This window comes from Lagopus leucura, unplaced genomic scaffold (genome assembly GCF_019238085.1).
Source record: "Lagopus leucura isolate 7727_CA_CO unplaced genomic scaffold, USGS_WTPT01 Super-Scaffold_100024, whole genome shotgun sequence".
Taxonomy (NCBI): domain Eukaryota; kingdom Metazoa; phylum Chordata; class Aves; order Galliformes; family Phasianidae; genus Lagopus; species Lagopus leucura.
Window position 1 is genome coordinate 2371254 of NW_024962276.1, and position 15463 is coordinate 2386716.

The 15463-nt window shown below is 42.8% G+C and overlaps 1 long non-coding RNA gene across 1 annotated transcript in view; it reads right to left on the bottom strand.

Annotated features, from left to right (window-relative positions):
- Positions 1-992: 992 nt before the first annotated feature.
- Positions 993-15463, bottom strand: part of LOC122184472 — a 40007-nt gene continuing 25536 nt past the window's right edge. The window contains exons 3-4 of the long non-coding RNA XR_006180565.1: positions 8323-8367; positions 993-1081 (exon numbers count right to left, since the gene is read on the bottom strand). This is a non-coding gene — a long non-coding RNA (uncharacterized LOC122184472). The remainder of the gene's footprint in view (positions 1082-8322; positions 8368-15463) is intronic.

The window sequence follows — 15463 nt, forward strand, 5'->3', positions numbered from 1 at the left end:
CATTCATTCTCAACTTCTGAAGTGTATGAATACTTTTCAGCTCTCCCGTGCCATCACTCCGAAATATGGCTGTTAGATGCTTAGAGAGTAGTTGGGAAAGGAATTTATATTTCATAGCATAATAGTTGCAAGGGTTTTTTTTGTTTTTTGTTTTTGTTTTTAGAAAAATATAATTCCTTATTTCTTTCTTTGTTTTGAAAGCAAATTGAAATCCACTCCCTTGGCATCCCAGAAGGACACTCAGCGCCACTCAGAAAGCCTTACAGGAGTTTAAACGCACCATCCACCCTTAATGACATGCCATTATTCACTAAACTGTTAAAAATTAATCTGGTAGATAGGAATTTGGTCAGATGTTTGTTTAACATCATTACACAGTTTTGAACCCACAAACCAAAGGAAGAGGCTTTTAATTACGGCACATGGAAGAAGAAGAGCATGAAAGCGTAACATTTAATTTGCAGAGTGTTGTTACACAATGTGTATTCCTTGGTGGCAAAGCCAGCATCAGAGGTTCCTGCTGCACTCCACCTCTCCCTCCTTCTTGTTCCCACTGATGTAATGCTGTGATGCATATTCATCACTGCAGTAACCCAGGATATCATTGGTTATCCCTGAAAAAGTGTTGGAATCCCTATAAATGCTTCTAGGACAGCCTCAAAAACATCCCACAGCACAGGTAGAAAACACTGGCCTGGAAATAGAAGCGACTCAACATACGCAAAACTTCATGCTAAGTGTCTATAACATACCATCGTGCTAATATTGACCTGGTTCACTGAAGGCCGGCACACAGCCCTCATAAATTAAGCCAATATGATACAATGCTGGTTAAGAACAAGCCGCTCTAGTCACAGGCTTCCTCAGGTTGACACAAGAATACGCTGGCCTTGAAAGGCCTGCCCTCACACATCACCACGTTGATGCTTCCAGTTGAGGAAATATGGGCAGTGCTATTCTGACAGCTCACACTGCTTCTCATGGTGTCTGGTTCAGTCTGGAGTGCCAGCAAAGCAGCAATTACAGCAAGTCGTGCAACACTGATGCTAGCAGCCAGCCGGCCTTCAGGCCCACAGCCATCCTGCAAAAGCAAAGCAGCACTGCTTGCTGATCTGTGGTACGCACAGGTCTGAAGTCATCCAAAAAGCCCTACAGTGGTAAAAGCTACTCAAGTAGTAGAGGAATATCGCTTGTGAAAAACCAGAAAGTTACCAGGGGCTGCTAATGCTACTCATTGTTGGATCCAATCTCTCTTCCCCTCTCCAAAGTGAGGCTTTAAAGTATTCCAGTAAGGAACACATGAGCAAACTGTGCCCAGCAAAAGTTGTGCAAGTCATGAATCTTCTCTGCAACTGCCATCATAACCATGGGAAAATATTTTATAGCTGTAATAACCCCCTGTAAAGGAGATTACCAAAGTTAACAGCCATGATTGAAAATAACTGGTCCCAGCTTTGTTTCAGTCCTCAATTTAGACACTGTTTGTTAACTGCTGGTTCTTGCTGAAGCACGGTGAATTTTGCTTGGTAAATCATTCAAAAGAGTGTTTCTCACTATATTAAAGAGGCTGAAAGGGGTTAGGAAAACCAATAAATTTCAAAGTATGGAAAGCCACAGACACAGAGAAATCTTTTATCAACACACAGCATTGTAGCGAGGCGCATCCTGACATGAAAAACTAATTTGCATGTTTACTGATGCATTGTGGATATTTGTTCAAAGCCTTTAACATAAGCTGTTAGTTACGCAGCACTGATTCATTTAAGTTCTGATGATTTCTCAAAGTTTTAATTAGTTCTGAGGAAATGTTTTATGCAGAAGTCGCAAGTCACCGTGAAGCAGACCTTCCCCTCCCCTCCTCCTGCAATTCAAAATCCCATGGGAGAAGTCCTGCATATTAGATTTGAGCAGAGAACGATAACGCTCCTTAAACAGAAAGCTGCAGCACTTGCCTGGCTGTCACACAGCACCTTGCATATTAGCACCCAAAGTGCTTTACAATGACAGCACACCCTTCCACATTTCACAGACAGACAACTCCAGCTGCGGAGACATTAAGTCATGTCTTAGGGAAGTATCACAGAGGTGACACCAAGAGGAGATGAGCAGCAAAGGCTTCCTGACTGTTGGGCAGTGTGCTTGCAGCAGCATGAAGTCCAGTGAGAGGAGCAGGTAGGCCTGCACAGCCCTCCATCAAACCTGCAGCCCGTGCTTCCATCAGCGTGGGGTCGCACTGCCAGGTAGAAGCCAAGAGGCTCACTTTCACCTACGCTCTTTGGAAGTGACACTGTGAGCTCACGGCCTCCCATTGCCTCCCCGTGCCCCCTGCTCAGAACACCGACCACCACTCTGTGTTCAGTCCTAGGGCACTGCTCAGGAATCACAGTGCAAAGTCATGGATGGCATCTGTGTCTTCACTGCCGTGATGGTGGTCAGAGCTGGGTTTGGCATGTGGGACTTGCTGAGAGGATGCCTTCCTGCATCTTCTAAGTTTTTTCCTTACTCCCTTATTTTACACATGGATATTCTCATAGCCCAGAACTCATTAGAACTGATAGACTCTTACCAGCAAAGTGATTAGATGAACTCAAAGAAGCCAGTGGTCCTTTAGTCCTCTCAGAAGTTTCCCCCCATGAAGAAAAAAAAAAACACTGGCACCAAACCTTTCAATAGCCTATTTAACTGACTGCTAACCCATTACAATGAGGCTATATCTCAAAGAAGAGAATAAGCACTACTCTGCAACAGTTATACTACAGCCTTCTTAGCAATTCCCTGGGTACTAGTGATTCTTTACAGTCAACTTCAGCTGAGATATTTTAAACAAGCCCTGAATGCTCACAGATAAACCCCTAAGGATGGTTAAAGGAATTCATTTGGGATGCCAAAAGCTTTGCTGGGAAATTTAAGTTACCACTGAGATATCCAAATACAGTATTCAGGGACACCGCAATATCCTTAATTATCCCCATTCCTCTGACAATGCTCAGTGTTCTGTATTTAAAAACCACACTAAAGAGGGAGAAAGCCACATCTGTGTAAACGGATGCTCATCCACCTGCAGTCATCAGGTAAAACCAACTATTTGGGACCTCACTTTGCTCACACAGCTTTTCACTTTGCTCTGCTTAAAGCAATACAATGACATTGCCGTCCAAAGGGCTCACAGGTTGCTACAGAAAATACCATCAGCTGCAATCTGATGACATTTGGTGGTGGTTAGATCATTCACAGTTACTGACTACCTCCACGGATGGTCAGTGGTTGAAATTTGGAAGATGAGCTGCTTGCTAAGCTGCTGTAACAGTCACTGAGGATCCTAGGAATAAACATGGGGAGCTCCCACTGGAAAATCTAGGATACTTTCATTCTTAATTGCTTTGATTACCAAGCCTACGTAGGAAATGTGTTCCTCTGAGATCCTTTAACCAAAAGATGCTGTGCATTCTCCTGCTGCTTTACACAAACTGTTACACCAAGCATGGCTTCCCCTTGCTGCACTCTGACCATCTTATTATTTACCTCTGTGGTACTTAACACATGACTTACGCATCATCCATCGAGGCTTGCAGGGGCTAAAGGAAGTGCAAAGTGTTTCATGGACTACTTTCCATATATCAAAGCCAATCCTATACATCTCCTACAGTGGTACAGAGCATCCATAGGTTCAGATCATCCCAAACCCCCTTAAGAGCTGATGCTTCAGCACCAGGCATTCTTCAATGTGGGTCTTGCTCTGTGGAGCAGGAAGCAGTTTTGTTTCCACATCACTGCAAGTCATGGCCAGGAGCCCCAAGTGACACAGCACTGCAGGGCTAACGCTGCTGATGTACCCGGCTAGAACAAAAGTTCAATAACAGTCACGTCAAAAAAAATTCACTTACTACAGCAGGGAACATTTTTGTGAAACAACAGCACCATCATCTGGTCAAAGGGCTGCTCTGCTTCGTGCCTTACCAGATCGCTCGTGGACGTTTTGGCATCCATCTCAGCAGCTCGAGATTCTACATTGATGCAACAGCTCTCCTGTAATCGTGCTTCGATTAAAAGTATATATATATATTCACTCAGGATGTCTTTTACCGTTTCACCATTGTTGTCTCATCTTTCTGGAGTCAATATTATTAATGCTTCTCTTTCCATAAGTCCCACAGGATGGGATTTTCAGACGCAACGGATCTTCACATGAGCTCAGGAAAAATCCCTCATCCCAAAAACTGCAAATGCATCCCTAGCCAGCTCCACTAGAACAGTGGGAAAGGTGGGCATTAATCCAGCCATGGCTCAAAACATCTTTTTGCAACCCATTGGAAAGGGAGCACAATGGTTGCTTTAGCACACATTTGTGCATGCTGTTCTTTTATGTTTGTTAGCTGTTAAGTAACAGAGGCACTCCTGCCTATTGAATGGCTAACTCTGTCTCCCTTGCAATGGGATGCAGCGAGTCCACCCACTGTCTCATTCTCTAAGGCATCCTACACAGCTGCCACAGATGATCAGAACAGAGCATAGGCCACCTGCTGCTTGAAAGAGAGGGATGCTCAGGGCCAGCAACACAGAGATGGAGACATGAGGAAAAGTAATTCATGCACAATATAGGTTAGAGGTAGTTTAGCCTTTTGGCTTTCCAGCATGCCTGAGGTGAGAAAGCTTTGTGCAACACAACAAATCCAAACCCTGCTTTTGGTACCTTTCCAGGACACATCATTTGATACATCAGATTGTAGTTATGCTTCTGAAGGCCTGATAAGGATTTTAAGCTGTTCAATCTTACTTTGCAGCGTAAGGAACACAGCACACTGCAGTGCACTACTTCCAGTGGCAGTACTGAGCCACTGGAAAACAGCCCAGGCATGGGAGTGTGATGCACCTTGGTCACAGAGGGTGAGTACTGATGAACAGTACTGCGTAATTTAGTACTTAGTGGTACAATGTACATTAGTAGTACATTAGTTGTACTAGTACATTACAATGAAGTTGCAGCAGGGCATTCACCAAGTGATTTTTAAAGCACACATCACTGATCTCTTAGCTGTGCAATATGCAGCACTTAAGTGATGGATCCAGAAACAGCTCTGCCACCCAGCCTCTGGGGAGCAGGAACATCCAAGGACAGTAACCCTGGCAGCAGCCACAAGTCCTGCTGTCTGCCTGACTGCCCCAGCAAAGCAAAGTGAGAACTTCAGTGGGGATGTATTCCAACAACCAGGTTGAACAGGGTGCAAAAACTCTCATGTTCAGAAGATTCAAACCAAGAATCTTCCTTAAAAGCTTTTAGCTAAGCCAATATATGTCAAGAAAATTTTTCTCATTTTTAAAAACCAGCATTTTCTACTGTAATAAAAAAAAAAAAAGCCTGGAAAGAAATCAGTTAGCTCTTACCTGTCTCACCTAAACTCATCAAATTCAGTCTAACTGAATTACATCAAACAATCGCAAATGAAGCTGGTGTGAACAAGCAATGCCCACACAAATCACACCTAAATCTGACCCAGATCACAGGCAAACACTACAGAAGATACATTTGGAATACAAGAGGTGCTGTCTGACCATCAGGAAGCACTTCTGTGCAGTGCAGATGACAGAGCACTGCCTCAGGGCACTGTGGAGTCTCCACCTTGAAGATGGTCAAACCCTGCCCAACAACAGGCCCAAACATCCTGCTGGGGATGGCCTTACTGCAGCAGGAGGAGAACCAGATGAACCCAGGATCCCCACCAACATCACTCACACTGTAACTCTGGGAAGACAAACTGCTGCATACCATAAGCTTAAATACTAGAGTTTCAAAATAAAGTCAGTTAAAGCCCTTCAGAAGTAAATCCACTGATGGAAAGACCATCAAAACACTGCCAAAATTCAACAGCTGTATGCTTGGGTATTTCAGTAGATGAACGCTCCGTAGTATCTCAAATGATCTGTTACTGCTAGCTAGAAGACATTCAGTAATTGAATGCAGTTTGCAATGCAGTCGGGAGCAGGCACACAAGATAACCACGCTGGCACCGCACAGCTCATTGTTTTAGGCTACAATTGACAAAACTCTACTGATGAAGATTAAATGCAGCTGCAAGACCCAAATGGACAAGATGGACAAAGTGCTGGGGAAAAAGAAATAGAGGAGTATGAAACTCAGCAGTCATACATAACTCATGAGAATGGCTGGGAATATTTCAACATGTATCTTTGGATACAGAGCACGAAGACTTGAATAAAAACTCACGAAAAATAAAGCTGTGTGAAAGGGCTGCTTATCTGCAGCAATGGCTACAAAGATTGTCTACACTGAGTGCTTTTGTTAATGGCAGAAATCATGATACTTCAAGAATACACAAAAGGACACTGCTAACTTTTAGAGTTGCAATGCTTCTCAGATTTTGGAGTCTGCAGGCATTTATCTCAACTCACTAAAGCAAACACAACTGTCTTCTGCTATATCAAAAACTGAAAAGCTGCCAGCAACACTTACGCGTACTTGCAGAAAACATTCTGCACGACTTCCATCTGGTATTCATCAATCCGAGTGGATGTAAGGATGGCATATGTTAGCATTCTCCCACAGCCCAGAGAAGGTAACCATCTCGCTCTCCTTGGTGGAAGCATCTCATTTTTTGCATCAGATATTTTTTTATTCGGTCGTTTTTAAACAAGCTTCAAACTCTCATATTGGAAAGCAGCCTTCTAGGCATTCCCAATGGACTCACCACCCTGCTGTGTGGTGCTGTGCCTGGGTTTCTATGGCACAAACCTACCTACAAGTCAGTGAGTCTGACAATCAGGCCACCGAGAGCTCCTGACCACACCACTAAAAGATATGTCGGTTGTTGCTTTGCCCACGGAGCACACATCAGCCTCCATATGAGAGAAAAGAGAAACAAGACTGAGACGCACTTTGTTTTCCATTATTTGTACTGTTAATTTTGCTGCAAGTCTTAAAACCACAGACAAGCTAAGTCTCCAGGATCAAACTAACAGTTTCAGACTTTTTTTTTTTCCTACCACCACCAATAGCGCATACTTCTCCAACAGCCTCACTGCAGAGGGAAAATAGCTGTCTCTTCTACATGGAAACAAATACAGAGATGCACGTATTTACTAAAATACAGTCTGGAGGATTAAAGAATTAACGTGGTGGCATATTTAAGTGCAAACAAATGGATGATCCAGCTGAACTCTGGGAGAACACAGGGGTTCAAGTTTCTGACTGATCAACCACTGCAAAGCAAAGCCCAGTGAGCTCGTGGCAAGATTCCCTTGCACGTGAGCAGACACCAGCTCAGGTTCCAGGCTTGCAGCACCAACACCAAGCCTGCTTTCTCAAATTTCAGCTAGCAGATGTGCAGCAGAGTTCTATCTGCCAAAGAGGCACAAGCTCGTGTTTGTTCTTTCTCATGTCTTCTTATTTTAAAACTATTTCTATTAAATAAATTAAACAGCAAGAAATGCCAGACAATGTTGGATGAATAGACAAAGGAATTCATCAACTATTAAAAAGCAAAACCAACAAAAATAGGTTCAATTGAAAACAGTCCCTCTTTCCCTTCACAACTATTTTCTTTGAATCTGAAAGTCCCAGCGCTGTTCTCTGCATTCCATGATATTAAACTCCTCAAAATTGAATGAGAAACACACAAACCTGAATAAGCAAGCTGGCAGCAAAGTTGCACCAACTACAGGGAAATGAAGCTTTCAGCATCACCTGCCAAGAACAATCCAATAAGGATTATTTCTAATGCTTTGTTTCATAAGGGAGAATAATAATTTTTTGCCAATATGGCCAGAAAATGTGATACAGAGAAAACACATCAGTGCAGAAAAGCAGATCCAGAGTGTCTATTCCAGCCTTCCCTGCCCAGGCAGAATTAGCTGTCCGTTTATCACCATGGGATGTTGTTCTGACATTTAAATGTGGTGGGGTTTTTTGTTGTTTGGTTTTATTATGCTTTCCCCATATCATTCCAATCCCAGTATGATTTTTTTTTTTCTTTGAATGGCAGCTCAGTTTTTGCACTGTGTTTAGGTAAGATCCTATCAACGTATTGGACAGCAGCCTGAGGACTGATCTTTGTCCAAATTTTAACTAACACAGGAAGAACGCAAACTATCAGAATTGTTTAACAAAGTTGTCTTAACAAACAGGAAAGCTGCAGTCACCTCAGTGCCTCGTTTGGGTGACAAACCATTTGTTGCCTGAATCCAGCCCTGCAGCTGATGGGCTCCTTGGCGCAACCCACCTGCAGCACTCTGAGCAGCGGAGCCTGCTGTTGGCAGCTGAAGATGGCAATGCTTCCCAGGACGGAAAAAAAAAACAGGGAAAATTACCTTCAGGCTCTCATCCTCCCAGTCTAATCCTTGTTAAAATGATAGCTGCAATAGAAAAAAAGGATGGAGTGACACAGTGTAAGGATGTGGGACAACACGACACGCAGCCTCAGTAGTGTATTTGTGCAGCAGGAGCACGACTTCCAGCATAACTATTCTTTCTAGAAATAAAGCAACTCCTCAGTGAAAGATTCCCCAGCTTGAGGGATGTTGTTCCACTGCCTGATCACCTTCAGTGAGAGTTTTGTACCAGATTTCCCGATTTCAACACCTCCAGTTTCAGATTCCACACACTGAAAGCCTCGGGCCAATTACCACTAGATGAAAACCATTTTAGAAGCAGAACCACCCCTATATTAATTACCCCTTCCGGTGTTTTCACACAATATGAACCTGAGAAAAGGTGTGGAAGAGTAATCTTGATGCAAGTGTTCCTTTGTACCATCTGAAACTGACATGCTATTCCCCTAACTATCAGAAGAAATCTTTACCATCTACATTTAGGGTTTTTCCCCCCATCTTAGTGCTGTAGAAGAAACGATAGCTATTGATTTCATGTGTAACTACCCATTTTTCTGTTTCCAGTATGACATTGTTCAGTAAAACGAATAAGAACAGGAGCAGTGCTTTATAGTGGCATCGTATTAATGGCTGTGGGACTAGCCGCATCTTACCAAGCTGTGATCATCAACAAGCCAAACCCAAAGCAGAAGATGTGCCCTCAAGCTTCTTACTTAATCTGTTTGACATAGACTTCATTTTTACATCATGGGACTATACATGGTCTGTAGAAGCAGTTCAGTCTTAGCTGTTTGGCCACCCACCTCCTGCACCGAGTAATGTAAAAACTGAATAAAAGTATACGAAGGTCCTTCTAGCCTCAGCAATCACTCATATTGTGAAAACCAGATTAGATCAAGAATTGCTCTTATTTTTCCAGTCTTGCCTCTCATCCAAGCACGTGGATTGAAACAGTTCATGCCTATTCATAATTTATTGGAGCATTTGCAACTTACATCAGAAATACGGGCCTAGCCTGCAGGAAAAACAATGACTAATAGCTGAAAGAGTGCGCTGCAATTAGTCACTGCAAAATACACCCGCGCTCACTGCTCGGTCCTCGGGTGCCAGCAAAGTCCAATAAGGGAAGTCTGTCACAAAATATGTCATCCAGAGAAATACACCACTGTCAGATGGCTGTAGCAGTTAGATCACAGACCAGGATTTTCCCCTCCTGGTACACACCTGAAGGAAAACCTATGTTTACAAGTGTTCCCAAAGAGCTGATCCCCTTAAGGAAGCTGATGGGAAGAGCTGTGCTCTGATTACATTCTCACCACCAGGACACGCTCATTCTCCTTTGCAAGACCTGGACCAGACTGTATTTTCTCTTTTCAATTCCAGCACTAAGCACAGAGACAAACAATTACAGGAGCTAGAAGATGTTGCTGCTCAGAGGCAAGTTGCTGCTCATCTGTCACCTCTTGCTTGTGTAGAATGGGGATTCTGCTCTGGTCACGTCAGCAACTCAGCAGGACATTGTAATTGATGTCCCTACTTCTCACAGTCATTTCTCCTCTCACTATGCTTTGCCAAATGTCACTCAGGATCCACCTGGGTGCTATTTTTGACATCCCTGCCATAGGGATCCTAGAGGGATCCTTGGATAAAGTCAGTCAGGAAGCATTTGTACATCTCAAGTCAGGTTTACTGAAAAAGGCTTTTGCTGACAACAGTGTTCACCTCTGTGGTCCTTCTTTCAAGATTCAGAGCATTTCCAGTATAAATCCAGATGCTGGAAACAAACACTACAATTGGTTCACGCTCTTCAGACTTGCAGCAACGCAAGGCATTTTGCAACCAGGAATTTCACGGGCAAAGCAAAGCTGGTTTAGAGATGCAAAGTTGCCACAGCATTTTCCTCTCCTTCTCTTTCCCCCCTTCTTCCTCCTTATTAGCAGCTGTCTTAACACACACTTCCTCTCGTGCCCCGGCCACGGTCAGAGGCTGTGCACTCACAATGTTTAGATGAGAATCATGCCTGCTTCATTTCTACAGTTCTACAGTTTCTACAGTTGCAGATGGTCACAATTAACAGCTTGCTTCGGAAAGGCAGAGGACAGTGCATCTGGAAGGAGTTCCTTGTGCTTCTATGGCACTGAAGGAGTTTCACATTAAGAGTTTCCAGTGTGCTTTCCAGTAACCCAGGTGACATTTCTATGGGATTTCACTACAGATTTTATTTACCATTATGGACAACAAAGCTTATGGAACTTGAGACACAACTTAGTTTTTAAAGGCAAGCTCCTTCCATCTGGGCAAGTTGCTAGGAAGAAGGTAAGAAATGGAAGATTTCAGGAATACTAACGGCCCTCTCTGTTCACATAAAAAGCGTGTTGCCTTCCTGAATACATTATGCTAAATCTGCATGCAAATGAGAAATGTATAAATAGAATTGGGCATTAACTGACATAAGATTTTTTTTTAAATGGAGATGAGGCAGAGGATGTTATTAAAGGAGTTAAGCTCTAACATCTGTTTTTAATTCTACTAGCTTATTTGTCTGTTTATACCTACAGGCTTTCAAGACATCACTTAACACTACTAATTAAAGCTGAAAGTTTTGTTCACAGCAATGCTTTCTTGTATCCCTGCAAGTACTTACTCGTGTCCCTGCTGCCATCGCAGGTGACAGCTTCTTGATGGAGGGATGACATGAGGCCAGAGTGCCTCCACAGGGAATGGGAAGAGGTTCACCTTGTCCCATCTGACAGAGGAGCAAGTGATGGATGGCAGCAACCATTACTCTGCCCACAAGTCTTTGTCTCAGCTCCAGGCTGGGTCATAATCTGACCCATTTTCTACCAGAGCTGAATTGAAGAACAAAACCAACACAACATTCAAAAGAATATTTTTAAAATGCTCCAGAAATGGGGCTCTGATTTAACAGTGTGACATTGACTACGCAGAGAAGATGCACCATGTTACAGATGCACATACATTCCAGCTTTTCTTAGCACTGAGAATCCCATCTGCACTCAGATTAAGAAAATTTGGCATTTTTTTCTTCAGGACAAGCAATGCAATGCTCGTTTGAGAGTAGCACTGCACAGGCAAGTAGTCCGTGGCTGTGGAAGTGCATGCAGAAGTGGCTGAGGTGGCTTACCATGAAGCACTTCACAAAAGAAGCCACAAACATAAGTACCAATGAGTTTATTAATTGTTTCATACTTTGTGCTTGAACTTCAGACATCCAGCCATAAATATTGTTCATTAGCCACTTACATCAGTTTGCTTTAAAACAGACACCCCACACCATTCCCAGCACACTGGTGAGAGGTCAAGCAAGCTGACAAGAGGCAGCCCATTATAAAACCCCAGTCTCTCAACCCTTGCATCATACATACTTTCTATCATAAGCCTACTATCGCTCATGCAACCAGCATATGGCAGCAGCTGTGATGCACAGTGGGCTGAGCAGACACAGACATGCAAAAAGAAGAGAAATCTAAGAGGTAATGAGTGAATCCCTGACTGTGCACAGTATCACGTTCACTTCTTGCCATGCAGTGGTTTTATTTTTTTAAACCAGGAGTTTCACAATCTGAACAGACTTTCTTCCCCTTTTTAGAACTGCCAGCGTGCTTTAAAGTGTATTTTTAAACCTGTTTCAGTCTGGAAGAGAGCTTTTGTTGCATATACTGCAGTGCTTATTACCTTGGGGCCTGGCTCCCTGGGTGAGGTGTCTAGACATCTCTGCAGTGGAAATAACTGCACAGCCCAGCACTGTCTTGAATCCACTAGTTTTAGAATTAGGAGTAATTTCATGCCCCAGGTTACCATAATCAAACACATCTGTTGCATGGAAATTATCCACTGCCAACTTGACTGCAAAGCACAACACGCACAGATTATCTGTGTTCTCAAGATCAACTTTACTTCCTAAAAGGCTGCATTAAGCACCACACGTCATAACACCATCAGCACAGGTACAGCCATTCCGAGACTCGCGTGGGACTCGAGCAGATCCAGAGACCAACTTTAAGGATAGGAGGACAATTCGTGGTAGGTTCAATGAGTGATATTGCAGACACTGAACTGCATGCCAGGAAAATAAAGACTGTCTGAAATACTTAAATATTTCCACAAAAATGAATTAGAGCATTCCTCTCAACCCTTTGAAACATGAGTTATAACAAAAACCATTAATTCAAGTCAATTTTTAGCCTCATTTGTCTACAGCTATACTTCCATAGTTTAATACGCAAAAATATTATGACAGATATGCAAATCCAATATTTTCAGGCAGGAAATCCCTATGTAAGTTTCAAGTATGATCATTAAAAGGAACCTGCAGCTGGTTTCTGTCATCTTTCTCTCCTTCATTCAATAAGCAGACCCACAGCTTAAGAAAAATGAGGATTTAGTCCACAGGAGGACAAGAACCACGCATCTCCCCACACAAGAGCAAGAATTTACCTTTTCCACGTATTGGCATTTGTCAAAGAAAAATGGGGTGAGAGGTGGTGTGTATGCAACCTCCTCAGGTATTTAGATGTAAAACTTCTCAAGTAAATGAAAGAAAATTTGAGTAATCCTATACAAGTATTTCACATTAATTTAGAACACTGTGTTTTATGCTTTCTTGCCTTTTGTAGTCTAATACTGATGCTGCTTTCCCACCGAATAAGGGAGACATTTTCTCAAAACTGCCACTTTTCTCCACAAAACAGAAGTATTCTTCCCATTCATTTTCCCTCCTTGCTGCACTTCTTTTCCTGGTCTCTGGTCTGAAACATACCATTACTCATTAGCTACATTCCACAGGTCCAGGAGGCTAAAAGCACACAGGATGCCAACATCCTCCGAATTACTCTTGTAAAGAAGCTTTTCACATCACAAAGCATCACTCACTGACATCAGACCATCTCTCACGGCTGCTCTGCACCATTACATCCCAACCACTACAAGATAAGCTCTCCAAGCAACACTGCCCCTCTGCAAGCAGAAACACAGACAAGGGCATCCACTAGCTAAAACTCAGCTCCCTCGTCGTGTTGGAAGCACAGGTTGTGCTTGTTATGAAGCCTGCACCACAAGTGGGGCCCAGAGAACAAATTCCGTAACACCAAAGTTCAGGAATGCCAAGAGTTCACCTCACAAATAAATGTGGTCTTAGAGCAGGTTGCTGTGATTACATCCATAAAAAGAGTTGAAAACATTTCCTTAAGGAGACCTTATGGAATATTTAAACGCATCAGAATTAACAATGCCTATGATTTTATCAAGGAAACTCACAAGCAAAACATTTACTCTAGTGGAGCAGCAGAAAACTAGGAAAGCATTTCCTCATTTTAGCACTGCTTTGGGAATGTGTGCTCTGTGCTTCCTTTTTAAATGTTGAGTTGCTTAATTGAAATGCAGCTCATATAGCATCCAGGCTCGCTTCTGGATCACTAAGAAATTGGTCCGATTTGAAAATGTCAGGATCTGGTTAGCAATTCAAATGACCACAGTGGTAATTACGCCTTTTCATGTTCCAGCATGTTGCACTGCATCAAAACTGACACAAATGCCTGGTTTTATAATATCACAGCATGGAAATAAATGTCCAAAACGATATGAAAATGTACTAGTAAGAGATTAATAACTGTTCTTCTAGGAAGAAAGATGGCTCTTTTCAACCAGTATATTTAAAAGAAACCTTCTCTGATAGCATCTCTCCTTGAGGGAAACTGAATTATATTATCACTCATAAGCTATAATCATTTCTGTCAGCACCAGTCAGAGTATTTGAAGGAAAGGAGGAGAAAGAGGGAAAGGGTTGTGGGGTAAGAAGAGGAAAAAAAAAGTAGTTCAATCTTATAAATAAGTCCAGAGAGATACAACTTAAAGGTTCCCCTCCAGCATTTTGTTCTCTCTCCCATCCAGCATATTTCAAGTGTTTTATTTTGATCATAAAACAGAGGAATTATGTGGATAGGGAGCAATGCATCACGAGCGATGTGCTCTGCTCTACAATCTTTGGTACCAATGTGTCATTTTGAGATATAGGCCTGAAGCAATACAGGGAAACTTCTTTCTTTCTCAAGAAAGGAGCAGGGAGGAAAGTCTTCCCAAGTCTAACGTTCCCCCAGAAGTCACATACCAGAGTCACTCAGTTGCCTCCTAGATACAGGATGGTTTGAACAGCTCAGTGCTTTGCACTTCTGCTTCTTAAAGGAGGTGGAGATCCCAGTCAGCACATCCCTTGAGCAGCTGTTTTATCTGATAGATCACACAATTCCAGTCATACACATGAGAGAGCACAATGAATAGATTGGTGCTACACCCTCACAGCTCTGCTCGAGCCTTAGAGAGCCCATGCTTCCTCTGCATGCTTTCTTAGTACCTGGGCATGGGTACTGGCATTTAGAACAGAAGGGAGCCAGGAAGTTGTAATGGAGACATGTTATTGTTGGACAACACCCTCACATCAGCTCCTTCAGTGTTTGTGGTTCTTTGGCTTTGTGTGGTGGTGTTTGAGGGATTTTTGGTGCTGTTCTTTTAACCAGTATCTACTAATTCAGCAAACACCAGGGAGTGCTGCTAGAACTGCAGGTCCCTCCACATGTCAGGATAGGATAACCCAAGTATTGATGCCAGAAGGAACAGTTTTGCACAATCCTGGAATCACAGAATGGCTTGAGTTGGAAGGGTTTACCATTTCCAACCCTTGCCATGGGGCAACAGCTACTGGGAGAGAGGAGAGAAACACAACAAAACTGTCCCATGCATCAAGTTGTTAACAGTACAAAATCATGTGCTGTTCTCCTTCCAACATGTTTACTGCAAGCATCACGTCTTACTGTAACTCGAATCCAATTTATGTCATTGACGAGATGACCAAATTCAGTCCTCACTTGTCTGCTGCTAGCAAGAACACTACAGAGGAGTAAGTAACACATAATGAAAGCATTCAAGATCAAGGGTCACACAAAGCATGAACCAATCTAAAGCAGGAGGAGAAGTTGGCTGTGTAACTGGTTTCTCCCAAGCTAAAGAAATTTTAGTTGGGGAGAGGTCCAAAGAATGTTTTCCAACATTTTCACAAGGTGCATAAATTTTGCAGAGAACTGTTAACTTTATAGCTCCTTTCAGA